A 27,110-nucleotide genomic window follows, 5' to 3' on the forward strand; every position below is an offset into this window, starting at 1 on the left:
GTCTGGAACTGACTGAACATAACATGGCATAAACATATCAACTAGCATGAATACATATACTGCATACTGCATCGGGACAGAGTCCGGAACACATAACACAAAACATGCTTGAATCACAAAGACATCAAGCACTCTAACTACTTCATCGGACCGAGGTCTGGAACTAACTGAACATAGCATAACATAATCGTAGCATATAATATAAACATGTATACTGCATACTGCATCGGACCATAGTCCGGAACACATAACTCATTTGTATCAAAAAGACACCAAGCATAATGAACTACTGCATCGGACTGTAGTACGGAACTACTGCTAACTAAACGGGTCGACATTGTGGCCGTAGACCCGTTCCTACTGGAAGGAAACTCACCTCACACTGCTGACGTCCCGCAGACTCAATCCCACACTGCTGAAGTCCCGCAGACTCGACCCTAACTGCTAGATGACAGATTCCCGATCTGTCAACATCAAAATAACACCCAATTAATAATTGGGCTCTAACACATAACTATAAAGACGTACTTTGGGAAATTACTACATTACCCCTAGCTTGGCTTACCCAAGCCCAAGGCCCAATCCATAGGCCCAAAGTCAACTAGGGATCAAAGCCCAACATATGGCCCGACTTTCCAAATTGGGCCCAAACCTCTACATGGACTTCCCTTAAGGCCCAATTATTCAGCCCGGTCCAACATGTCTCATTCTAAGGGCCCAATATCATACAACCATCTAGGTCCAAACTATGGCCCATCTATGGCCCAATTTTCCAAATTGGGCCCAATCCTTCATATGGGCCTTACCCTAAAACCCAACTAATTACTCTAGTCCATTTGATTATTCTTGGATGGCCCAACACAAAGCCCAAGTGAAATTAGGGTTTCATATAAAATGTCAGTTAGGGTTAAGTGTTTCTTACTTAACCCATTAAGGACTGAATCCATTAAGGACTTAATCCATTAAGTCCTTTACTCTACTAGATAAGTAATATGTGATATTTGGGCTTAATACACAATCCAATCCCAATGGCTCAAAAGTGGGTCCAAATAAGTCTAAGGCCCAATTACTCACAATTAGGGTTTTCTAAACCCTAATTAGGGCTTCCCACCCAAACATGGCCCAATAGGCCTAAAACTAAACTTTAAGCCCATTAGGGTTTTGCTAGTGGGGCACCACCCACTACCACCTCGGGTAGTGGTGGTCCATGGCGGCTCACGGCGGCGGCCACCACCTTACGATGGTGGTTTGAGTTTCTTTTTCATTATTCCAATTCAAATTACATTTTACAAAGCTAACTCAATCAACCACACACACACAAACACTAAACTAATCATGCACACACACAGCCACACTGTGGTGGCCGGCGGTGGCTTGTGGCGCCAGCCACCACCTCACGGTAGTGGTGAGCCTTCTTCTCACTTTTCCGACCAAGCATGGCACACATACAACATACACTAAACAAAATACTCTTGTATGCTCGAGAAATTGGTCCAAAACTCCCACCTACGGTGGTCGGAGGCGACAGGAACGTTGGCAGGTTGTGGTCGACGTAGAGATTGAAGATGAGGTGGAAGGTGACGACGAAAACTACAACACTAGAGACAGCAGCAGCTTCAGCGGCGGTGCTAACGATGACAACCCCCATGGCCGGCCGCCATGGTGGTTCTTCACCACTCTAACTTGGTAGATTCCATCCCCCATGAATGAACCTACTTCGAGAGCCCCGAGCAATGCTATAAAACAACGGTGATGACCCAGGACGCAACCCGCACAACAACCTCAAGACGCCAGGCGGCGGTTGGAGGTTACTACCATCACAGTAAGGTCGCATGGCGGTGACGTCTTCAACAAGGAGATGGAATAGATGCGACAGGTGCACCGACCTCGGAGGCTTCCTTGCAGCGCTGGTCGTCACCGGTGGGAGAGTACCGACGGTGGTGACTCTACGAAGGGAACGACGACACAAGGTGGGGGAAATAAGGTGGAGGCGGCTGATGAACCGATGATGGCGGCTGCACTCTCTTTGTTAGGGTTAGGTCACTAATGACTCATCATCATGCATATATATACCCGGTCCTTATTGCAACTCTCCCATAATTACATCTCCAGCCCCTCCTTCTCTTATTCCTTTCAATCTGAGTCCCTATTTTACACTTTCAACCCCATTTTCTAAAATTCTTTACAAATAAACTCTAGAATTCACTCATTAGCCCCTTGACCTCTAAAATCTTTATAATAATCCGGAGGTTATAAATTTTTAACACCCTAAACTTTCAATAATTTATTTTGGGCTAGCATTCGTTCATTAATTTATTTATTTAATAAATAAACGGGTGTTACAACTCTCCCCCACTTAAATTAGATTTCGTCCTCGAAATCATTCCTTATCATTCCTTTCACTTCAAACCACTCTAGTAACTTGGTCACGATCCTGGGCACACCCTAGCCATTATAGGGTAACTGCAACCACCCTCGCAACAAGATCACATCTATTCCGTCTGATAACTGCTGCCTTGAGATGGTCTGATTCCATAACAGACCACTCATACCAAATTATAATCGATGAAACCAGCCTGCTTATCTCTCAACTGACTACTCAACTTCTGCTAGATCGAAAATTCCCACTACAAAACAGGTTCACAAACCTAATTAACCCTATAGATCACTTATACTTGGCCATTGCTCAGCTATTTCCACTGTGAGTGACTTGTCACTTCCCAATAAACCAGCTATCATGTCTGTACTTGCAACTTAGGGCACAATTACTAACATTGCCCAAAAGGTGTAACTGCCTGAAACACTGAACTGTCTGAACACTGAACTACCTAAACACTGAACTGCCCAAAACACTGAACTGCCCAAAACACTGAACTGTCTGAACACTGAACTGCCCGAAACACTGAACTGTCTGAACACTGAACTGCCTGAAATTGTATGCTGCCACATGGCTGCTTCCTGACATCTACCGAGACCTACCTGGTCTCAGTTTTCCGCCAATCATCTGAAATATCGGGTTCCAGCCCAACTGTAGAGTCAAAGGACTCCCTGCTTAGTCACCTCACACAACTTCTGAACAAATTCCTTCTCTGGAACTAATTGCCACTAGTTATCTTGTCACTGTGGCCCTAACGACCTTCTGATCTAACTGATTGGTTCCATGCATCGAATCCTTACGTTACCAAACCCAAGGCTAAAAGTGATTGCTACATGACCATTGGTAGCCTTATGTCATAAATGACCTTAAGCAGTCCACTGCTTCCTTGCTCTCATCTCTGTAGTGGCGCTTCTACAATCTTATCACTGGCTTAACCAGGTCTAATCCGTCTGGGAAATTCCGAAATCCAATCCGTGGATTTCCATTTCCTCAATGTTACAGCCGAACTGGTGGGTACTACTGTGTTAGGGTATAAATGTTGTAATAAGTCGAAGTGTTAGTTGTATGGTGACGAAGGATCTCTAATCTTCGTAAGTAGAGTCTTCGGATGTAATGTTATATTTACTAAGGCATTTTAATGAATAGTCTGAATGTCTAGTCCTTAGTATTTTGTTATGCTTTTGTACTCCTATAAATAGGAGACTGTACTGAGTGAGTACTTAACTTTCACATATTCTTTACAGAGAATTCCTTTGTAATCTGTAAAATCAAAAGCATAATATGAGCTGATCAAAGATTATATTTACTCTCGTGTTCATCGTATTTCTTCTTTCTTAATTCTTACGTGAATTGATCTTTAAACTCGATTTCAAATCTCATCAATTGGTATCAGAGCAGGAATCCTTTCTGTGATCTGATTTTCATTCGATCAAAAAGGTTTTTGAATCTACTGTTTGATTCAAAAAGTTTCCGTCCTTTTTGAATTTGAAAATTTCATCTAGATCTCAATCTAGGATTTGATTCTGCAAAAATATTTGTTAATCGAGTGTTCGGTGTGTAATTCTAAATTGAATTATACAATTTGATTTTCAAAATTCTCAAAAGTTTAGTATCATCTTGAAGTTTTTGTCCGTACAACAATGGCGTCATTCAATCTAAATTCGATGACATCATTTTCTCATTTGCTTGGATCATCCGCAAAAATTCCAATGCTTATTCCAGAATATTATGTTCAGTGGGCAGATCGTATGGAAGATTACTTGAACGGTTTGGATGAAGAATTATGGAAATGCATCTCAGGAGAAATCAATCAACCTGCACAAGTTCAGCCAATCGGCATGTCTTCAAGCAGTTCAGAAGTTGATAATCAAACCGATCGTTTAAAACGTCTGGAGAAGAAATGCATGAGGGAATTAAGAGGTGTGTTGCCTCCTGTTGTGTACAATTATGTCAGAACATATAAAACAGCTAAAGAAATCTGGAACAATCTCAAAGACAAATTTCAAGGGAGTGAAAAGACGAAGATCACATCTGTGAAACAATGCCTGGTAGAACTCAAGGATTTCAGACAGAAAGAAAATGAGTCTATTGAAGCATACTATGATAGGTTCAACGAGTTAATCTATCGTTGTAATCGTTATAGTATAATAAGGTCACCAATGGAGTATAATTTGATATTTGTAATGGGACTTCGAAAGGAGTGGAGAAGTGTGAGCATGATGGTGAAAAATCAACAAAGTTTTGATACTTCGACTTTGAATGACTTGTACAATCAATTAAAATCTCATGAAAATGAAGTTAATGAAATAGCTGAAGAAGCTGTAGCAAGTCTTGGTGGTCCTTTGGCTCTAGTTTCGAAGGTTTCAGAAAGAGAAAGTGAAAAATTGAAGTCTGATGAAGAAGAAGGTTTTTTGATGAATTCTGATGATGAGGCTGTTGCTTTTTACTCAAACAATAGAGTAAAGAATTTTTTTAAGAAACCTTTTAATCCAAAGAAGTCATCAGATTCGAAGGGTAGTTTTGAGAACAAAAACAAACTGGATGAAAAGAAAACAGAAATGAAGACAAATTCGAAGAATGAGATAGAGCAAATAAAGATGCTATTGAAATGTGATATAGGGATCAATTGTCATTATTGCTATGGAGCAAATCATTTGGCTGTAGATTGCCTGTTGAGTAAGAAGGAAGAAAAGAAGAGTAAAACAAAGGATGAAGCTTACTACACTGAGAAACTGGAGGAAGTAAAGAAGAAAGCGAAGAATTTGTCATTGGTGGCTCATGGAGAAACTGAATCGGATGGCACATATCAAATATGGTCTTCGGGTTCAGATGATGAAGAGATGAAAAATCAAACTCATGGAGCTATGTATGCAAAGATGGTAGAGGATTCAGATGATGAACAGACTGACGAAGTGTGTGGGCAATGCTTCGTTTCGAAGACTACTGACAGGTCGCCCATGACTACCAAGGTACGTAACATTCTTGAATCTTTTAACATTCCAGTTTCTGCATATAATTCTGAGTTAGTATCTTTTGATGAAACTATTACTTACTTTGATTCAATCATTGTTTCTGCTAGCAATGAAGCGAAAAAGTTAAGTGATCAATTACTAGTGACTAGAAAAATGTTGGATTCAAAAGTCACTAGGATTGATTACTTAGAATTGCAAGTTTCAAATATCATGGAGGATAGAGAAAAATTAGGAAAAGAAATAAACTTGTTGTTAGCTCAAAGAAATGTTTTTTGTAATTCAGCAAAAAGATTGTATGGAAAATTAACTGAGTTACATCATTCGTGTGAAATAAGTAAGGAACAACATAGAAAATTACTACCATTTTTAGCTTATGATAGAGCTAAGGTTGATAGTATTTCATATGATTGTGAAAAAGAAATTTCTGATTTCAACAAAGTTCCAGATGATAGGTTTAGATATGGAATTGCAAAAGTCGAAGATTATCTTGATGCTAATGATTTAGTAAAAATTGTAAATGAAACCTTAACTAAATCAGAACAACTTCGAATTTTGAAAAAGACTGAGAATTCTACATCTAATAGTGAAACTAATAATGCTAATATTGAAGAAAATTCTTATAATATTAGTGAAATTAGTGATTTAGAAGATGTAGATTGTTCACAGTTGTCTGTCATAAATGTTGCAAATTCATTTAAAGGGAAAGAAAAATGTGATGATTTATTAATGAAAATTGAAACTAATAAACCCTCAACTTCGAAAGTTTGTGATATGGAATATGTGGAAATACATGAGAGTCAAACGGATGATAGTGACAATGAAGAAGAAAATACAAAATCAAAGCAAAGTCAAAGGTTGGAAGAAATTGAAATTCCTCGAGTGGTTGTTGATCAAGTCTATTTGGATACACAAGAATTTGAGAAAATTCTTAGTGAAAAAGGTGCTCATTATCTTGAATCGAATACTGTTGTTTATCCAATATTCAAATGCACTGATGATATTGTGTTCCCAAATCAAGTCTTCATAACAACAGGTAATGTTGAAAATATAAAACCTGAATTCAAAAAGATGGTTGTGGAAGATAATATGAAAACATCAAATGAAGGATTCTTTTCAAATCAAAGTACAGTTGAACATAATCTTACAAAGAATTCATATAAATTTCAACATCATAAACCAAAAAGAGTATGGATTGAAAAGTCAAAAGTTGAAAAGAAGGAAGTTGTCCCAACTGCAAATATGTTTTCAAAGCACGAAGATGTTAAAACTGATGTTAAAACAATTAACAAAGTGATAAAATTAAATTCAAAAGAATTTAAAGCTCAAGTTGAAAATTTTTCAAAGGAAAATAATATTTCGAAACGTCAAGCAAGGAAAACAATTTTTTGCCAAACTGTTGAACCATCAAAAATGAGATCAACAAATTCTTCAAAAAGAAGAAAAGTTTTTAAAGTTTTCAAATCAAAATCTCAAATTTTTGAAGAGAAAGTGCTTTGTTTTCAAATAAAAATTCAAAAGTTTAAAATGAAATAAAATCTACAATACCAAGAAATTTTTTTTCAGAAAAAGGTTGGAAATCAAACTTCAAAGTTTCAAAACAAGACATCTTATCATGAATCATATCTTTCAAAACCAAAAGTTGATTATGTTCCAAATACAGCAAAATGTTATAATCCTTTGAAGAAACAAGCTGACAAAGTCTCATATGCAAAAGGAATAACAACAAAGAGAAATATTGATCATTGGTTGGAAGGAAAAGGAAAGATATACCAATCAAGTAAGTTTTCGAAAGAACAGATACATGAGGCGTATGACAAATATGCTAATCCTTCAACGAATGGTAGTTTATCATCTAAAGAGTCAAATATATCCGTTAAAGTTTGGCAGCCGGTTACAAGAGCAAAAAGGGAAAAATCACAAACTCAAGATGCGAAGGGTGAAATTAGTGAAAATTTGAATAGAATAAAAACTCATATATCTGACCCTTCGAATGAAAATGTTAGATTTATAGACAGTTTCAAAACCAAAGTATATGATTGGGTTAATGGTTGTACTTTACAATTGAATCTCAAACCTAATTTGAATGGACCCAACAAAGCTTGGGTACCTAAATTTTTCCAATGATTGCAGGTACTTTGTGACGAGCAATATGATAACAAGTGGTATATTGATAGCGGTTGCTCATGTCACATGACTGGAAAGAAGGAAAACTTGCGTGATTTTCGAAGCCTAGAAAATGGAGGAGTGGTTAAGTTTGGTAATAATCACAAATGCAAAGTCAAGGGTTATGGGAAGATAACGAATGGAAATTTCACTATCAACAGAGTTGCATTTGTTGAAGGTTTGCAACACAACTTGATAAGTGTTTCACAACTTGTTGTGGGCACTGGCAATCAAGTTCTTTTTAATGAAGAAGGAAGTGTCATTTCGAATGTCAAGACTAAGGAAGTTTTACTTAAGTCAAAAAGAAAAGGTGATATGTTTACATTGGATATTGTTCCTATTGTAGGCAAACCTGTTGTGTGTCTACTTTCGAAGGCTGCTGCTGATGTTAGCTGGTTATGGCACAGGAGATTATCACATCTCAATTTTCGAAACATCAAAAAACTTGTCATACAAGATCTGCTAAGAGGTTTACCCATTCTTAAATATGATAATGGCAGTTTGTGTGCAGCTTGCGAAGTAGGGAAACAACAGAAACAAGGTCATCCAATTACAATAGATTTGAAGATTGTTGAACCCCTTGAACTCCTGCATATAGATTTATGTGGTCCTTCAACAGTTGCTACTCTTAACAAGAAAAGGTACATTTTGGTAATAGTAGATGATTTTTCAAGATTCACGTGGGTTTATTTTCTCAGGTTAAAATCCGAAGTTCCACAAATGATGATTGATTTTATCAAAAAGATGGAAGTTTCATTGAAGAAGACAGTTCGAAAAATTAAAAGTGATCATGGAACTGAATTCAAAAATCATGTCTTCGATACATTTCTGGTGGAAAAAGGAATTTCACATAATTTTTCATCTCCTTATACACCACAACAAAATGGTGTAGTTGAGAGAAGAAATCGATCATTATGTGAAGCTGCAAGAACAATGTTGGCATTTTCGAATTTACCTCAATATCTTTGGGCTGAAGCTGTTTCAACTGCGTGTTTTACTCAAAATCGATCATTTATTCATAGACGGTTTAATGTTACTCCTTATGAAATCATCAATAATCGAAAACCTAATGTCAAATTTTTCCATGTTTTTGGATGTAGGTGTTTCATAATGAATCTCAAGGATAATCTTTTGAAGTTTCAAACAAAAGCAGATGAAGGACTTTTCTTGGGATATTCACACAATTCAGTTGCTTATAGAGTGTTAAATAAGCGAACTCGCAAAGTGGAAGAAACTTTTAATTTGACATTTGATGATCATTACATTAAAAAGTCTAATCATAAATTTGTGAATTATCCTATTTTGCAAAATTCTTCAAATATAGATGATTCAATTGAAATGAATGATGTTGATTATGATTCGATTTTCGGTATTTCAGATCAAGCAATTGATGCAGAAAGAAATGCAACTGATAATCAAACATTAGAAAATTCAAAGTATAACAATGATTCAACTTCAAATTTGAATCTAAACCTAAATGCACAAGCTGATGATCCAGTGGAGGGGGAGCACTTGGATTCAAATACTTTTGTTGAGGGGGAGCATTATAGTGAACGAGAAAACATGTCAACAAATGTTAGTGTCGAAGAGGAGCAAATTCTTGAAGAAGAACCGATCAGTAAACCAGAGCAAAATATCGAAACGGAGTCAATCATCGAGAGGGAGCTCATACTAGAGAATGATCCAATTCTTGAAGAAGAACATTTTGATGATGCTGATGATTCTATTTCTATAAATGGATCAGAAATAGATGTAATGTTCGAAGATGCACTTTTGGATTTTGATCCTAATTATCCACCATTGGATAAATGGACAAGAAATCATCCAAAAGATCAAATTCTTGGTGATCCAAAAGCAGGAATCATGACAAGAGCACAACTTCATGCACGAAATGAGGTATTGAACAATCATCAAGAGTTTTGCATGTTTCATGTTTTTATTTCCAAAATTGAACCAAAGACAGTTAAGATTGCAATGGAACACTCTGATTGGGTTGTTGCTATGCAAGCTGAATTGTCTGAATTTGAAAGAAACAAGGTTTGGAGATTAATTCCAAAACCTGATGATGTGTCAGTTGTTGGACTTAAATGGATTTATAAAAACAAAACTGACAAAGATGGAAACATTATTCGAAATAAAGCCAGACTTGTTGTTAAAGGATATTCTCAACAAGAAGGAATTGATTACGAAGAAATATTTGCCCCTGTCGCAAGACTCGAGGCTGTTCGTATTTTTCTGGCTTTTGCAGCTCATAAAGATTTTGATGTCTATCAAATGGATGTCAAATGTGCATTCTTAAATGGAGAACTCGAAGAAACGGTATATGTTGAACAACCTCCAGGTTTTATAAACTCAGAGCATCCTGATCATGTTTATATTTTAGATAAAGCTGTATATGGGTTAAAACAAGCACCAAGAGCATGGTATGCAACTCTAACATCATTTTTGAAACAATCTAAATTTAAACAAGGTTCAGTTGATCCCACTTTATTTCGAAAGAAAATTGGAAATCATCTGATGCTTGTTCAAATTTATGTTGATGATATAATTTTTGGCTGAACTGACCCTGCTTTATCTAAAGAATTCAAAGATTTGATGAAAAGCAAATTTGAAATGAGTATGATGGGCAAAATTAATAACTTTTTGGGTTTGAATATTAGACAAAACAGGGAAGGCATATTCATTAATCAAGAGAAATATACGAAGAATTTGTTGGAAAAGTTTGGAATGACAAATAGCACAAGGTTACGAATACCAATGGCAACGGGCATAAAGCTAACTCCTTCGTTAGATAAATCTGCTGTTGATATTACCTTATATCGAAGCATGATTGGGTCTTTATTGTATTTAACTGCAAGTAGACCTGATATTATGTATTCTGTTTGTAATTGTGCAAGGTATCAATCAAATCCACGTGAACCACATCTCACAGCAGTAAAGAATATTTTCCGATATTTGAAAGGTACTACTTCGTTAGGATTGTGGTATCCTTCGAAAACAGGGTTCTTTGTACAAGCTTATTCAGATGCGGATCTTGGAGGATGCAGTCTTGATCGTAAAAGCACAACTGGTGGGTGTCAATTGCTAGATGGAAAGCTGGTCAGCTGGCAATCGAAGAAGCAAACATGTGTTTCAATATCAACTGCTGAAGCTGAATATGTTGCTGCAGCTACGTGTACATCACAAATAATTTGGATTCAAAGTCAATTAAGAGATTATGCAATTAATATGAAAAAGATTCCTTTATATTGTGATTCACAAAGTGCAATAAGAATTTGTCATAATCCTGTGCAGCATTCGAAGACCAAGCACATTGCTCTTCAATATCATTTCATCAAAGATCATGTTGAAGAAGGAAATATTGAAGTTCATTTTGTAAAAACAACGGACCAATTGGCAGATATTTTTACAAAGGCTTTGGATGAAAAATCGTTTCTTCGGATCTTAGATGGATTGGGAATGATTGATGGAAATTCTCTTCAAACTGATAAAAGCGAAGAGTGATGGGTCTGAATCATTTGGTGTATGGACGGAAAGAATGATTCAGTGTTCAGAGGTTACTGTTCATGGTCAACGCTTCAAACGCTTCGCATTCAGAAGCTTTTTAATAATCAGAGGTTACTGTTCATGGTCAACGCTTCGAACGCTTCGCATTCGGAAGATTTACTTCTTATTGAAATAACAAAATAAGAGATTACTGTTCAAGTCAATGGTTTGAATGCTTCGTATTTGTACACATTTCATCTAAGGTTAGATTTTTAGTTTGTTTAATTTTTTTTATGAAAAATCTGAAAAATCAAAAATATTTTCTTTTATTGAAAAATCAAAAATCCAAAAAGATTTTGTTTAAGTTTGTCTTTAATTTTTCTGAAAAATTTCAAAAATACCAAAAATATTTTTATTTTTTTTCGGTTTTAACATGTGTGTTGTGAGTTTTGTCAAGTTTCAAATACGAAGGATTCATGCAACTGGTTTCGAACGAAAGGTATGATCTCGATACACTTTGGATTAGTTAGGATGTCCCTAGAAGCATGCTGCTGCATGTTGTCTCAAGCCTCGTATGATTCTATGTATGGGAAATGAAAGCCTTGATGAAATTATCTCCTGAAAATTTCTTCCCAACAAGGCTTGTATTTGCATAAATCAACAAGAGCTACCTTACTCTTCTCAAATGAGTTAAGAGTTTTCTGTTTTGTCCATTATAACAGAGGTACCCTTCGATTCTTATCCAATCTTTTTAAACCAAACAATTCTTACATTCCAAATATTCGAAGCAATTTGTCCTTGAGGTTTTTGATCAAACCAATCAAAACCTAGACAAATCACAACTCTGTGTTTATGATCTAATATCATGCGTCCGTGATAGAAGTGAAACCCAAAATCTTATAAATCTTAAGGAATTGACGGGGAACCATGTTCCAGATCTTACGAAGCTTTTGCTTCAGTACCTTTTATACTCCAAATCCTATTCATTTCTTTTGAGTGATCTTAATCAAACATTCGAAAACTACGATGTTTGTTCCCAACAAGATCCAGCATAAATGTTTTTATGAATATGATTTCCATGTGAGTATATTTTCAAAATTCTAAGTTACTTTGAATATCATTCGCAACCAAGTTGTCACTAACTACATTGGTTATACAACTAATTTTGTTTACAATTTCTCACCTTATTTTAAGGTTGATATGTAACGAAATTTTCGAAGCCACCCATTTGACCTATAAAAGAAACCCTTCGAAACTTCTCTACAAGTTATCGATTGTAATTCACGGGAAACCAAACAAGCTGTTAATTATCTCTCTTGATAATTTTCGAAGATATCTTTGCCTGGGATAATATTGTTTTTGTGTCAAAAGAAATTGTTGACATCACAAGTTTTCAAAAGTTTTTTTTTATCCTTGTTTCTCATCTAATTTCTTTTGGAACACAGCACACACGAAATCCTTGAGGTTTGAGTAACACAAACTTAAACTGACGATTTCGAAATTCTGGCAAATGACTTCGCTTTTTAAACCTCAAAGTGAAAGAGCCTAACCTCTATTCCGAAGGCATCTGACGGTTCCAATTCTTTTGGGGAATACCAAACAGTCCTATCTCTTGATGACGCATGGTGTATGATAAGCGTGTAAGGCGTGTTGACAGTTACGATTGTTACTTTTTGATGAGTACATTCTGTTTTTCAAGGTGCCATGTCAGCAAGCATTTAATGCATCCCGCTTCAAATTCAAAATTCTAGGGTTACATATAAAAGGGCAAATCAGAACTCCATAACACTTTACGCGATCAAACTCTCAGAAACACAAAATTCTCTGTGCAATTCATCTTCTTCATAAGTTCTTTTCTCAAAATCATCTTAAATGGCGACTACTTCATCACCAACAACAGACGAGATCATCAGTGTTCCGATTCTGAAGATCCAGGGTTCCAACTATCAAGTAGAATCGGATTTGTAAAAATATCCGGAAGAACTACACATGCTTGTGGTTGCTTTACAGAATTCTGTTCTGTCTAAAGCAATGTTTGAATCTTTTGCTGCTACAATGTCCTGGTTCCAACTATCAAGTAGAATCGGATTTGTCAAAATATCCGGAAGAACTACACATGCTTGTGGTTGCTTTACAGAATTCTGTTCTGTCTAAAGCAATGTTTGAATCTTTTGCTGCTACAATGTCCTGGTTGTCAAAAGCAGGTTCTACAACATCATACAACAAGGAGACTGGATGTGTTGAATTCACAATGGTCACAGATACAAGAATTAGGGTCTCAAAGAGGTTGTTTTGCAAGATTTTGGGAATTCCGAATTCTGGCCCGTATGATGAACTTACTTCTTCGCAAGTGGTGTATATGTTCAATGAGATGGGTCACCAACCTCCATTGACACGTATTAGTGACTTCAAGAAGTCGGGGTTACCAACAATTTGAAACTTTTTATTTGGCATCTTTCTTAGATGTCTTACTGGAAGAACTGTGGGGTTGGATAAAGGAATGATGGAGGTCTATGCAATGGTAGCTGGGCTATACTATGATTTACAAGTTGATTACTCAGAGCAGTTATGGACAGAGTTCATAACAAGTATTTCGAAGACCAGTGCTAAGCAGGGGATTTCGTGTGCAAGATATTGGAGTCTGATAGTCCAATATGTCTATCAGAAGGAGAAGATCGAAGTTCCTGATTACGAAGAGAAAGCTGTTTTCCACATGTGCGGGAGTGCGAAGGAGGTACATGATCATCCGGCTATCTTTACCATAGTTGCTCGCATTCCAGATGCAATGCTAAAGAAAGTGGATCCCACGAATAATGTGTTGGTGTCATACTTACAATCCATTAACACAACCGTTGAGACTGGAATATTACAACAAGAAGAGAAGAAGAAGTCGAAGAAGTCAAAGAAGACAGAGGGTGACTCTTCGTAAAAAGGGGTGAAAGAAGAACAAAAGAATCAGGAGCTAATCGTTACATCTCGAAATGTCGAAGAGGTGTCTCTGGTTTTAACCTCAGTGGCTGATACACCGGTTATTGAAGCCTCTCCATCTAAAGAAACGATTCCTTCGAAGACGGGGTTTTTTTGAAGAATAAAGATCAAAAGAAAGTCTCAGTTGGTAAAGAAAACTCAGGTTACTCATCAAGGGGTTACTGTTCGAGAAATTCCAGCTCCGGTGTCTCCATCTTCTAAGAAGCGAAGGGCTGAAGATATGGCGAAATTTTTGAAGAAAACCCAACGTATCGAAGAAGTGGATCAAGTTCCTGAGACTCCCGAAGATGACATTCCAAAAGAAGTAGAAATCCTTCAGTTTACAGAAAATTCGAAGCCTGCTGACATAAAGATCCTTGAACCAACGTCTTTACCACAGGTTACTTCAACAACTGATTCTCCAACATTCCAATCTATAATGGATCAACCTTTCACCACCATATTCTCTACACAATCAACCGAACCACCAAATCCATCATCACCTATTGCTGAAACAATGGCTATTGATGAGGAAACAGACAACGAAGGGTTTGGAGGAACATTCGAAGCTCTTTCCTTTGATAAAGCTGAAGAAGATTTTCCTGACCATATGTTGATGACGATGAAGCAGTTCAAGATATTGAATTCAAAATTGAATTCTATCTTACAATCTCAAGTAGATGTGGGAAGTGCTGGAATTAATATCATGGAAGTCGATTCTGTTATGAAGGAAATGGAAAGCAGAGTGATTTCGAAGGCTTCAGGGTTAATACGTGATTCTGAAAGCCGCATTCTTGAGAAGACTGATCAGACTGATAGTTCTACAGAGAATAGAATCAATTCTCTGAGATCTGATTTTCTGAAGGAGGTGAAGGATTTAAAGACGGTTACGAAGGAGCGTCATGTGCTCTTCGTACAGGAAGTTAAGAAGGTTCGCGAAGACATTAATATGCAGATTCGTGAACTTCGTGAAGAAATGACGAAGGAAGTTCAGCATATTCAACATGGGTATGAATCAGCACATCAGAAGATCGATATCATTTGTGATGCGGTTGTTCAGTGTGTTAAGATGTTCGAACAACTAAATCCACAGATGATCTCTCTTTCAACCGCAGAAGCACAACATTTTGGAGAGTTGATGAAGCTGCTGAATGAACTCAAAGAAATATCTTCGAAATCATCTTCTCCGATTATCTCTCAAGAATTTCTTTCTCAGAAATTCATTCATTTCGAAGCCATCTTACAAAAACACCTTGCTCCATTACTCAGAATTTCAAGCCTTTTACCGAACGTATCAGATGCCCCACCTGCTGTCACAGGGGTGCAAGGGGGAGAAAAGGTTGTTCAAGCAAAGGCTGGGGAACATGAGAAGAAAACTAAAGATTCGAAGGTGGTAGGAAAGGTTTATCCTTCGAAAGTTGTTGTTAAACCAACAATAGTTTCAACTGCTCCAGTCATTTCGACTGTAACTACAACTGTTCCAATTTCAAGACCTATTACAAAAGGTATTGTAATTGAGAATGTTGTTTTTTCAAATGTTTCTTCGTCAAAGAATGCAGCTCCTTCGAATGTTAAAGATAAAGGAAAAGGAGTCTTGGTTGAGAAGACTAACAAAGAGATTAAAGCTGAGGTGGCAGCGGAAGTTGAAAGAATGAGGCATGTTGAAAGTATTATGCGCCAGAGAGCTCTTGAAGGTTCGAATGTTGATAAGGGAGATCCTTCGAAATTGTTCAACTACGAAACTATTGAATCAAGGGTGATGTTCGATCATATGTATTCGTTTGAAAAGATTCCGAAGAAGAGTTTTGTCGTGACAAATATTGATTATGGTCAACTTGACTTTCCGATCAACGAGATGATGTTCGTCATGCCACAGTTTAAAGCAGAAACAAAGTCTATGGATGTCGAAGAGGGAAAGAAGATGAATATAAGATTTCATGCTGTGTTAGCAAAGGCTCAAGAAGAAGTTTGGTACTTGGAGAAGATTAAGAAGGTGATATCCATAAAAAGGGATGTTATTTTCGAAGGAAAGTTGCAGAATTTGAAATATGTTGTGACAAGAGCAAGTGGAAAGATACAAGAGTTCACTATGGCGGACTTTCCATTGATGAACACTTACGATCTCATCAATGTTGCTCTGATTCTTAAAGACAAGTCTTTCTCTTTTCTCCAAGAAACAGAACCAGATGTTTTCAGTCTTGGGTGTAGGCATATAAAGATTTTCTTAGAGAATTATTTCGAATGCTTAGCTCAAACTGATGTCGAACTTGCTACTGTTAAAGGCATCGACATTACAGTACCAATGGCTCCTACGAAGAAGCAGGTTGAATTGAAAAAGTACGAAGACGGAGAAATATGTTTAAAGCCATTGGGGATAGTCTTCGCAGGAAAAGATAAATCTGGAAGAGCCAAGAGATTCTTGTTTCAAACCTCTGAAGTGGAAAGATATACAAATTCGCAATATACGAACTTAATTGTTCGTATGAATCATTGCAAGAAGAATTCAGAAGGAGACAAGAAGGAGATAAAGAAAGTTATCTCTTGGTACATGGAAATCCGAAGAGTGCTGATGTATGCTGTTCAACTACTAACTTCATGAAGACTTCGACCTTTATTCCAAAGGGGGAGATTGTTAGGGTATAAATGTTGTAATAAGTCGAAGTGTTAGTTGTATGGTTACGAAGGATCTCTAATCTTCGTAAGTAGAGTCTTTGGATGTAATGTTATATTTACTAAGGCATTTTAATGAATAGTCTGAATGTCTAGTCCTTAGTATTTTGTTATGCTTTTGTACTCCTATAAATAGGAGACTGTACTGAGTGAGTACTTAACTTTCACATATTCTTTACAGAGAATTCCTTTGTACTCTGTAAAATCAAAAGCATAATATGAGCTGATCAAAGATTATATTTACTCTCGTGTTCATCGTATTTCTTCTTTCTTAATTCTTACGTGAATTGATCTTTAAACTCGATTTCAAATCTCATCATACTGTTCTTTCCGCGTTCTAGCAACGCACTCACTCTATCTACCAACCTAGTGAATGCTATGGCTACACCCGCAGACTTACAACACTCTATCACTGTCTAGCTGCTCGTGAATGCTACGGCTACACCCGCAGACTTACAACACTCTAACACTATCTGGCTACTAGTGAATGCTACGGCTACACCTGTAGACTTACAACACTCTATCACTATCTGGCTGCTAGTGAACACTACGGCTACACCCGCAGACTTACAACACTCTAACATTATCTGGCTACTAGTGAATGCTACGGCTACACCCGTAGACTTACAACACTCTGACACTATCTAAATCGCTGGTTACTGATCCGAACACGTCCAACGTCAAGCATACACACGACCTAGCATCCAAAACTAAGCCCATGTCCTGGCTAGAATCCCTAAACTGATTCCCTAAGGCTTACTAGCAACATTCTGAGAGCGCGATCTCATCATTGGCAAGTTTTTCTGAACTTCCATCTCACACTATCCTCAAATCATACAGTCACTTGGGCTTTCTTCCTTCCTGACAAGGACGCGAAACTTATCCCATCTTCATAACCGCTATTGCTTCGGAATCCTTGGGTGATTCTCCCCCACTTTGATTCAGCTAATGCCCTACAGCACCCAAAACTGGAAAAATTCTCAATTCTTCCTACCCTCCCATGACAAATCTGCTAGAACTCACACTTATCCTTGCTAGGGTTTCAACCCCAGCTAATCCAAAAGATCACACAACTTCTAAAAAAAATCCGAATAAATTTCCGGTAATAACACGCTACACCCAGGAAGCTCCGAATCTCAATTGGAGACCTCGGAATCTCCCACTGCATCACAGCCTCTATATTGACCGGATCGACTAGAATATCCTTCTGATTGACAAGGTGCCCAAGAAATTGCACCCCGCGCAACCAGAACTCACAATTGAAGAACCTTGCGAAAATTCTTTCCCTCCTCAAAGTCTCTAGCACCTCCCTCAGGTGCTTCTCGTGCTGCTCCTCAGTGTTGGAATAAACCAAGATGACATCGTACTTTCCCAATCCCGAATATGAGGAATTGCTCTATCACTATTCACTAATGCTTTTCAGCATGCAATTGGCATATGAAATCTCTTGAAAATATAATTCAGACACAAATGGTGGATAACTCAGGGTCGCACTTACTCAAACCTTTGGAACGAAAGGCTCCCTTGTGCAGTTTCCCGCACGTGCCGTACTGAATCTGACCCTGCTGGCCTCTCAAAAGTTGATCTAAAATCTACAGTCTCCTCCCGAGACCCTTCACTATAAGCAACTGATCTGGTTCCCTCTTAACAATGTGCTCTAAGTCAATATCCCGCTCACGAGCTCTAGAAGTCATATCATTCAGGGTCTTGCACGCCGAGATACTCACAATCTCTCTGCTATCATTCTATAGTATGTTCTGATAACTTACCTTCTTCATTTCCTCATTTGCTGCATACTGGGGTACCATCTAAGCTCTTCCCTGAGACTTGGCAGTGATCTCTGCCACAGTCTCAGTCGTCTGGTGGAGATCTAACAACTCTTGCGCCAGCTGCTGCGCCTCAATCACCTAGGCATGCTCTACCCAGAATCTGGTCTAAAATTCATCCCATGACATAACATTAACCGCATCATTACTCAACTAACTACCAACCTCTTCCTATCAATATCGTTCTCTATCCCTCAGTTGACAGGAAGTAAGTCAGATCTTGTCTCCTTTCAAGACAACGTATGGTACGAAAAGTGTTGGCAATATCTGCCAACCATCTGTTGCTTACAATGGGGTCCCTAACCCCCATGTCAATCTGAAGCCTCACAAACTCTAAATTCCCGAAACATCAACGTACGAGTCTCTATCATGACTGTTATCTCAGTGCAGAATGCACTCGGCCTCTCATCACAAATCTCTATAATGCTCTCCTTGATCACTGAGGATCACAGGATTCTGATCAATGATACTGCACGTAACCTCAGACTGAACGAACTCCCTCATCTGATCATCGAGCTGCTCGGCTACCGAGTCCGAGCCTGATCCCTCGTCGACACCAGAACTACCATCTGGTCTACCATGTAGCGTCACTATACTCCACAATATACCATCACTAACGTCACAATACTCATCAAAACTCGAGGGATCTCACACACTACAAGCCCCCTGGTCTTATCTCAGCCTTCCTTGCTTTGAGTACAGATCCTCTGCTTTCAGTAGTATGGGCCCCTACTACCTTCCACATCTATCCGTACTTTCCTCAAGAACTGCCTCGACTCCACCAAGTCCCTACTACTACTACTACTACTACTACTACTACTACTACTGATCTCATGCTAATCTCATCCTAGGCTTTCCCTAGGGAAATCTCTGACTTTACCCAAACCAGTCCTCAGCTGCTGAAGGCCTCCTTGTAATGCCAATTAGCCATCACCTTAATACCATCACATGTGACGAGGCTTAGATAATCCTTCGAGTAAAAGACTCATCCCTACAATGGTTAGACTCAGACGAGAGTTGCGTAATATGGCCAAATCCAACACTCTGAGATTATTCAACCCTGATCACATGTGACATGATGTATTCACCTAATGGCTAACTCCCATCACTCAGAGTCCCACAAAGCACAAAGCAAGCAGCATTCAGACACAAGAAACTACTCAAGCAATTCTATCCTCATAACAAGAAACTGTACCAGCATACAATGCTAAGCTCATACTATCAGGCATAACCTAAACAGGCTATCCTACTGCTGTCTACTCAATACTAGCATACAATTCTCAGTAAGCTGAACACATATAACAGGCACATAAGGCATCCTCCTAGATCCTTAGTCCTATTCTAGCATGCTGTTCTACTGAAACTGAAACTAACAATCATAGCATAATCTTGTATGGTTAATTTAGGAGTACTTACTTGAGCTCGGCTGATTGCATGCACCACACCCTTTTCTCTTTTCAAAATTCTTTTCGCTTTTTCTAAAACTCTTTCCTTTATACTTTTTCTAAAATTGTTTTCTTTTCTCAAAATTCTTTTGTAACCATGGTTTTTCTCTTGAAAACTTTATACCACTTCCTTAGTTTGAGTTCAGACACACCCGAAAGTGTGCCCGAATCCATCAAACCAAGACTCTGATACCAACTTGAAACATCCCAAAAATACAGTCTGAAAATTTCGTTTTAAATTAGTAATAAAGCCATATTCATCAAACGTCATGTAAGAATCATAAAGAATGTATCTTAAAATATCTTAACAATTGTCAAATATATCAGAATATAAACATCCCAGGCCGAACAAATGGTGTGTGCACTGTAATCTTCCCGAGCTCCTCTTTTGAAAACTGAGTACCTGAAACCAAAACTGGAAACCGTAAGCACGAAACTTAGTGAGCTCCCCCAAACTACCACATACCATACAATAACATATAAAGCATCTACTGGGCCTTGCCCACTGCATTGGACCAAAGTCCAGAAACTAACCAGGGCCTCGCCCTCTTCATCAGACCGAAGTCTGGAAACTGCTTCGGACCGGAGTCCGGAACTAACCAGGGCCTTGCCCTCTGCATCGAACCGAAGTCCGGAAGTAACTGCATCGGACTGAAGTCCGGAACTGACTACATCACACCGGAGTCCAAAACTGATTGGGACCTTGTCCCCTGCATCGGACCGAAGTCCGGAACTGACTGAACATAACATGGCATAAACATATCAACTAGCATGAATACATATACTGCATACTGCATCAGAACAGAGTCCGAAACACATAACACAAAACATGCTTGAATCACAAAGACATCAAGCACTCTAACTACTTCATCGGACTGAGGTCCGGAACTAATTGAACATAGCATAACATAATCGTAGCATATAATATAAACAAGTATACTGCATATTGCATCGGACCATAGTCCGGAACACATAACTCATTTGTATCACAAAGACACCAAGCATAGTGAACTACTGTATTGGACTGTAGTCCGGAACTACTGCTAACTAAACGGGCCGGCATTATGGCCGTAGACCCGTTCCTACTGGAAGGAAACTCACCTCACACTGCTGAAGTCCTGCAGACTCAATCCCACACTGCTGAAGTCCCGCAGACTCGACCCTAACTGCTAGATGGCAGATTCCCGATGTGTCAACATCACAATAACACCCAATTAATAATTGGGTTCTAACACATAACAATAAAGACGTACTTTGGGTAATTACTACATTACCCTTAGCTTGGCTTACCCATGCCCAAGGCCCAATCCATAGGCCCAAAGTCAACTAGGGATCAAAGCCCAACATATGGACCAACTTTCCAAATTGGGCCCAAACCTCTACATGGACTTCCCTTAAGGCCCAATTGTTCAGTCCAGTCCAACATGTATCATTCTAAGGGCCCACTATCATACAACCATCTTGGCCCAAACTATGGCCCATCTATGGCCCAATTTTCCAAATTGGGCCCAATCCTTCATATGGGCCTTACCCTAAAGCCCAACTAATTACTCTAGTCCATTTGATTATTCTTGGATGGCTCAACACAAAGCCCAAGTGAAATTAGGGTTTCACATAAAATGTCAATTAGGGTTAAGTGTTTCTTACTTAACCCATTAAGGACTGAATCCATTAAGGACTTAATCTATTAAGTCCTTTACTCTACTAGATAAGTAATATGTGATATTTGGGCTTAATTCACAATCCAATCCCAATGGCTCAAAAGTGGGTCCAAATAAGTCTAAGGCCCAATTACTCACAATTAGGGTTTTCTAAACCCTAATTAGGGCTTCCCACCCAAAGATGGCCCAATAGGCCCAAAACTAAACTTTAAGCCCGTTAGGGTTTTGCTAGTGGGGCACCACCCACTACTACCTCGGGTAGTGGTGGTCCATGGCGGCTCACGGCGGCGGCAGCCACCTTACGGTGGTGGTTTGAGTTTCTTTTTCATTATTCCAACTCAAATTACATTTTACAAAGCTAACTCAATCAACCACACACAGAGAAACACTAAACTAATCACGCACACACACAGCCACACTGTGGTGGCCGGCAGTGGCTCGTGGCGGCAGCCACCACCTCACGGTGGTGGTGACCCTTCTTCTCACTTTTCAGACCAAGCATGGAGCACACACACAACATACACTAAACAAAATACTCTTCTATGCTCGAGAAATGGGTCCAAAACTCCCACCTACGGTGGTCGGAGGCGGCATGAATGTTGGCAGGTTGTGGTTGACGAAGAGACTGAAGATGAGGTGGAAGGTGACGGCGAAAACTGCAACACTAGAGACAGCAGCAGCTTCAGTGGCAATGCTAACGATGACAGCCACCATGGCCGGCCGCCATGGTGGTTCTTCACCACTCTAACTTGGCAGATTCCATCCCCCATGAACGAACCTACTTCGCGAGCCTCGAGCAATGCTATAATACAACGGTGATGACCCAGGACGCAACCCGCACAACTCCCTCAAGATGCCAGGCGGCGGTTGGAGGTTACTATCGTCACAGTAAGGTCGCATGGCGGCGACGTCTTCAACAAGGAGATGGAACAGATGTGACAGGTGCACCGGCCTCAGAGGCTTCCTTGCAGCGCTGGCCGTCACCAGTGGGAGAGTAGCGGCGGTGGTGACTCTACGAAGGGAGCGGCAACACAAGGTGGGGGAAATAAGGTGGAGGCGGCTGATGAACCGATGATGGCGGCTGCGCTGTCTTTGTTAGGGTTAGGTCACAAATGACTCATCATAATGCATATATACCCAATCCTTATTGCAACTCTCCCATAATTACATCTCCAGCCCCTCTTTCTCTTATTCCTTTCAATCTAAGTCCCTATTTTACACTTTCAACCCCATCCTCTAAAATTCTTTACAAATAAACTCTAGAACTCACTCATTAGCCCCTTGAGCTCTAAAATCTTTATAATAATCCAGAGGTTATAAAGTTTTAACACCCTAAACTTTCAATTATTTATTTTGGGCAACCATTCGTTCATTAATAGATTTATTTAATAAATAAACGGGTGTTACATATATGATGAAAGATGAGTTGGATAAATGAGATGATTTGTGATATAGATCATGAGATGAGGGTGAGGGGTGGAATATGAGAGAAGCCCTTACCTAAACGTTGGCCCCCATCATTCAGCAGAGTATGGATGACAACCATGGACTATTTTAGACGGTTCATGGAACAATAGCAGGCTCGCAACCTGTAGGTGTTGTGAACTATATGTTTATCATATGTACTCTAAAAACCCATTGACATGCATTGTAGGTGGATTCTCATGAATAATACTGTCGATAAATGAGAGCTATGGACTTAGCACATGTTGTATAAACCCTGACAACTATGGACTTAGTGCCTGTTGTATAAACCCTGGCAGCTATGTATTTAGTGTATGTTGTGTAAACCATGGCGACGATATATTTCGTGCCTATTCCTTAGGATGAATCCTTAGGAATGAGTGATAGATGATTCTTAGGGTAAATCCTTAAGAAATAATTAAGACATGGTTATTTGTTATTAATCTGCGAATAGGTATTAAGATATGGTTATTTGTTATTAATCCGGGAGTATGGATTCAGAGATGGTTATTTATTATTAATCCGAGAGTCTGGATTAAGACATGGTTATTTATTATTAATCTGGGAGTATGGATTAAGACATAGTTAAATTGTCCCTAGTCCGAGAGTATGGAATGCACACAGTTATTGATCCAGGAGTATAGATCAGACATACCCGATCTGGGAGTATAGATTAGGTAAAGAGGTAAATTTTAGATTCGGGAGTATGGATTAGCTAAAGAGGTTGATTTTAGATCTGAGAGTATAGATCGTGTCGTTTTGAGGATTGATAGAGTGGGGTAATAAAGAGGATAACGGGGATGGAAAATTGGGTTGATGTTTAATGTTTAAACATAGTAAATTTATTTATTGTGGGTTGAAAACCCTATATGCTCACCAGGTTCCTAAGCCTGACCCACTCAGATTTTTATATTATAGGTAGTGGACCCATAACATAGTTGGATGATGACGATGGATTTTTGGATTATAGGCCAGTAGTTGTAAATAACTGTTGTAAGGCTGATAATGTACTGTTTATGCTTTTGGGCTGTATCGGAACATGACATCCCGAGGTTTTGTTATATAATGAAAATACATTTCTTTAAGAAATGATTTGATAAATTTTTATTATATTTTGTTTTGGGAACAAATTCTGCAACACCTTTTGGAAGATTACTCTGATTTTATTTTAAAAACATAAACTAAATCGGTCTTTTCTGGCTGAGAAATTTGGGGATGTCACAGATAGAAACCTGCATGACCAAGAATCGAACGAACTTCCCAAACATTTGTCAGGTATGGGAGACTTTTGATGATGTCAATCTTGGCTTTGTCAACTTCCAGGCCTTTTTGGGACAATATATGACGTAAAATCAATCCCTTGTCCACCATGAAATGACATTTTTCATAATTAAGCACAAGATCTGTGTCAATGCACCTTTTCAGAATTTTTGTTAAATTGTTCAAACATTCATCAAAGGAGTTTCCATAAACTATGAAATCATCCATGAAAACGTCAATGATGTTTTCAACATATTCAGAAAAAATGCTCACCATGCATCTCTGAAATGTTGCAGGTGCATTGCATAGACCGAAAGGCATACGCCTATAAGCAAATGTGCCAAAGGGACAAGTGAAGGTAGTTTTCTCTTGATCTTCCGAGGCTACCGTAATTTGGTGAAAGCCCGAGAAACCATCTAAACAACAATAGTGGGATTTATCCACGAATCTCTCTAACATTTGGTCAATAAATGCTAGGGGCAATGGTCATTTCTTGTTGAATCATTCAACATCCTATAGTCTATACAAACTTGCCACCAGTTTTGCACACGGGTTGGCACCAATTCTCCCTCATCATTTTTTACAACTGTGACCCAACTTTTTCGGGACTACTTGAACGGGGCTTACCTATTTGCTGTCAGAGATAGAGTAGATCATACCTTCCTATAAAATCTTCATGAGTTACTTTCACTTTGATATCTATTGGCTTCTTTGAATTTGAAGCATTTGTCCTTTCCTCTTCTTTGATAGCTTCTTCCACCTCAATCTCATTTTCTTTCTCTTCTTCATCCAGAATTCTTGGGCCTTCATATCTTTTTCCTCCTCTCAAGATAATGGCACATGCATTATGTTTCGGGTTCTTCTTGGTTTGGAAAGGTAGCTTGCCTTGTGATTCCATCCTATTCACGGATTGAGCAAGTTGTGACACCTGTTGCTCCAAGCTTTTTATGCTAGCCTTGGTTTCTTGTTGGAAACTTTGGGTGCTAGTGGCAATGTTTTTTACAGTATCCTCCAATGACATACTTGATGAACCCTATTGAGGAGGTTGCTGTGGTGGTGACCTAGACTGGAAATTTTGAGGTTGAAATGGTGGCCTTTGTTGATTTTGAGGAAATGGTGGTCTTTGTGGGTATTGATGTGGTTGACTTGGTTGATAGCTTCCTTGGTGATTTCCTCCCTAACCTTGATTGTTGTTCCATCTTTGGTCACCCCATGGCTGATCGTATCCTCCTTGATTTGATCCAAAATAGCCTCCCATGGCTTTTGCTTCTTCATAATTCTTATCTTGATGTTGAGGGCACATATCGGTTGGGTGCCCCACTTGAGTACAAATACCGCAAGGTCGGGGTGTGGGCTGCGTACCCTTGTCTTTAGCTAACATCATAACCACTTTTGTAAACTTGGACAATTGAGCTTCAATTTGAGGAGTTCGGACTTCTTTTACACCTTGAGGTGCATCTGTGTACCATTCTTCATCATGACTTGAATGCTTAGAATCTTCAACCATGTTTTTGATTAAGTTGCAGATTTCCGTGGGAGTCTTGTCGGGTAAAGATCCGCCACTGGAGGCATTAAGAAGCCTTCTTTCCATTGGAGTCATGCCTTACATGAAGTATTAGAGCAGGTAGTATTCGGTGATTCCATGCTTTGGATATCGGGCACAAAGTTTATTGAATCTCTCCCAATATGTGTGAAAAGCTTTTCTCTTCTATTTCTTCAATCTAATGATTTCCCTCCGTAGGGCTGAAGCTTTCATCTCTGGAAAGTATTTGTCCAAAAAGAGTCGTTCAATATCTACCCAAGTGGTAACCCTCCCTGGTGGGAGGTCATAGGGCCAGTCTTTTGCTGCGTCTTACACACGAAAGGGAATGCCCTTAGCTTGATTTGATCCCCTGTGATATTGTGTGGCTTCATGCCCACACACACAACATGAAATTTAGTCAGAAAATTGTGGGATCTTCATTTTCCATGCCTCTAAAGGTAGGGAGTAGGTGGATGAGTCCGGATTTAAGTTCAATATTTGTGGCTGCGGGATATGTGATACAAAGAGGTTGTTGTATAACCTCTTGTCTCGACCATTGACGAAGGGTTTGCTCAGGTGGTGGATTTGGAGGTGGATTCCCTCCATAGTTATCTCCCATGGTATGAGTAGTGTTTGAAGTTTCTTTGGGTGTAGTGTTTGGGATATTATAAGTGGGTGAAGATGGTGGAGTGGTATTTTTAGGTGAGGATGGTTGTTGTGAGAGTGAGAGGCTTTCTGTTTCGGATGCTGATACACTTGAGAGGGGTATGTCCACCTAAATGTTGATGACTGGAGGATTAGATGATGAAGAAGTCCCGAAGCTCGGTTGCTTCTTACGAAGCTTGGCTTGCTTCTTTAACTTCTTTTCAGTTTTCTCTATCTCTGAATCAATTAGCAATGGTGTACCTATATGGAAAGGTCTAGGCATAAACAATTAATAACATGGTGTCCCCGACAATGACGCCAAATTTTTAGGCATCTCAAAACCAAAAAATAAAGGGGTACGATATACTCCCAAAGAATCCCACTATATTGCACTAAAAGGTAGTACAAGGCAAGTAGGGTCGATCCACAAAGACACGGTGTCACACCCCAAAACCGAGAATGGCGGAAACGTTCTGGGGCGGAGGACATCATGTAATGTATCACAACAAATGTAAAGTAGTAAACAAGCAACAACATCGTCCATTGCATTAATAGTAAAATTTTAATACATGTATGTTCTTTCATAGTAATAAGACATTACAACAAGTAATCAAAATAAAAGACGAGTCTTGACTTCTCTGTCTTCGCAAAA

Source organism: Lactuca sativa, chromosome 4, assembly GCF_002870075.4.
Source record: "Lactuca sativa cultivar Salinas chromosome 4, Lsat_Salinas_v11, whole genome shotgun sequence".
NCBI classification, from domain to species: domain Eukaryota; kingdom Viridiplantae; phylum Streptophyta; class Magnoliopsida; order Asterales; family Asteraceae; genus Lactuca; species Lactuca sativa.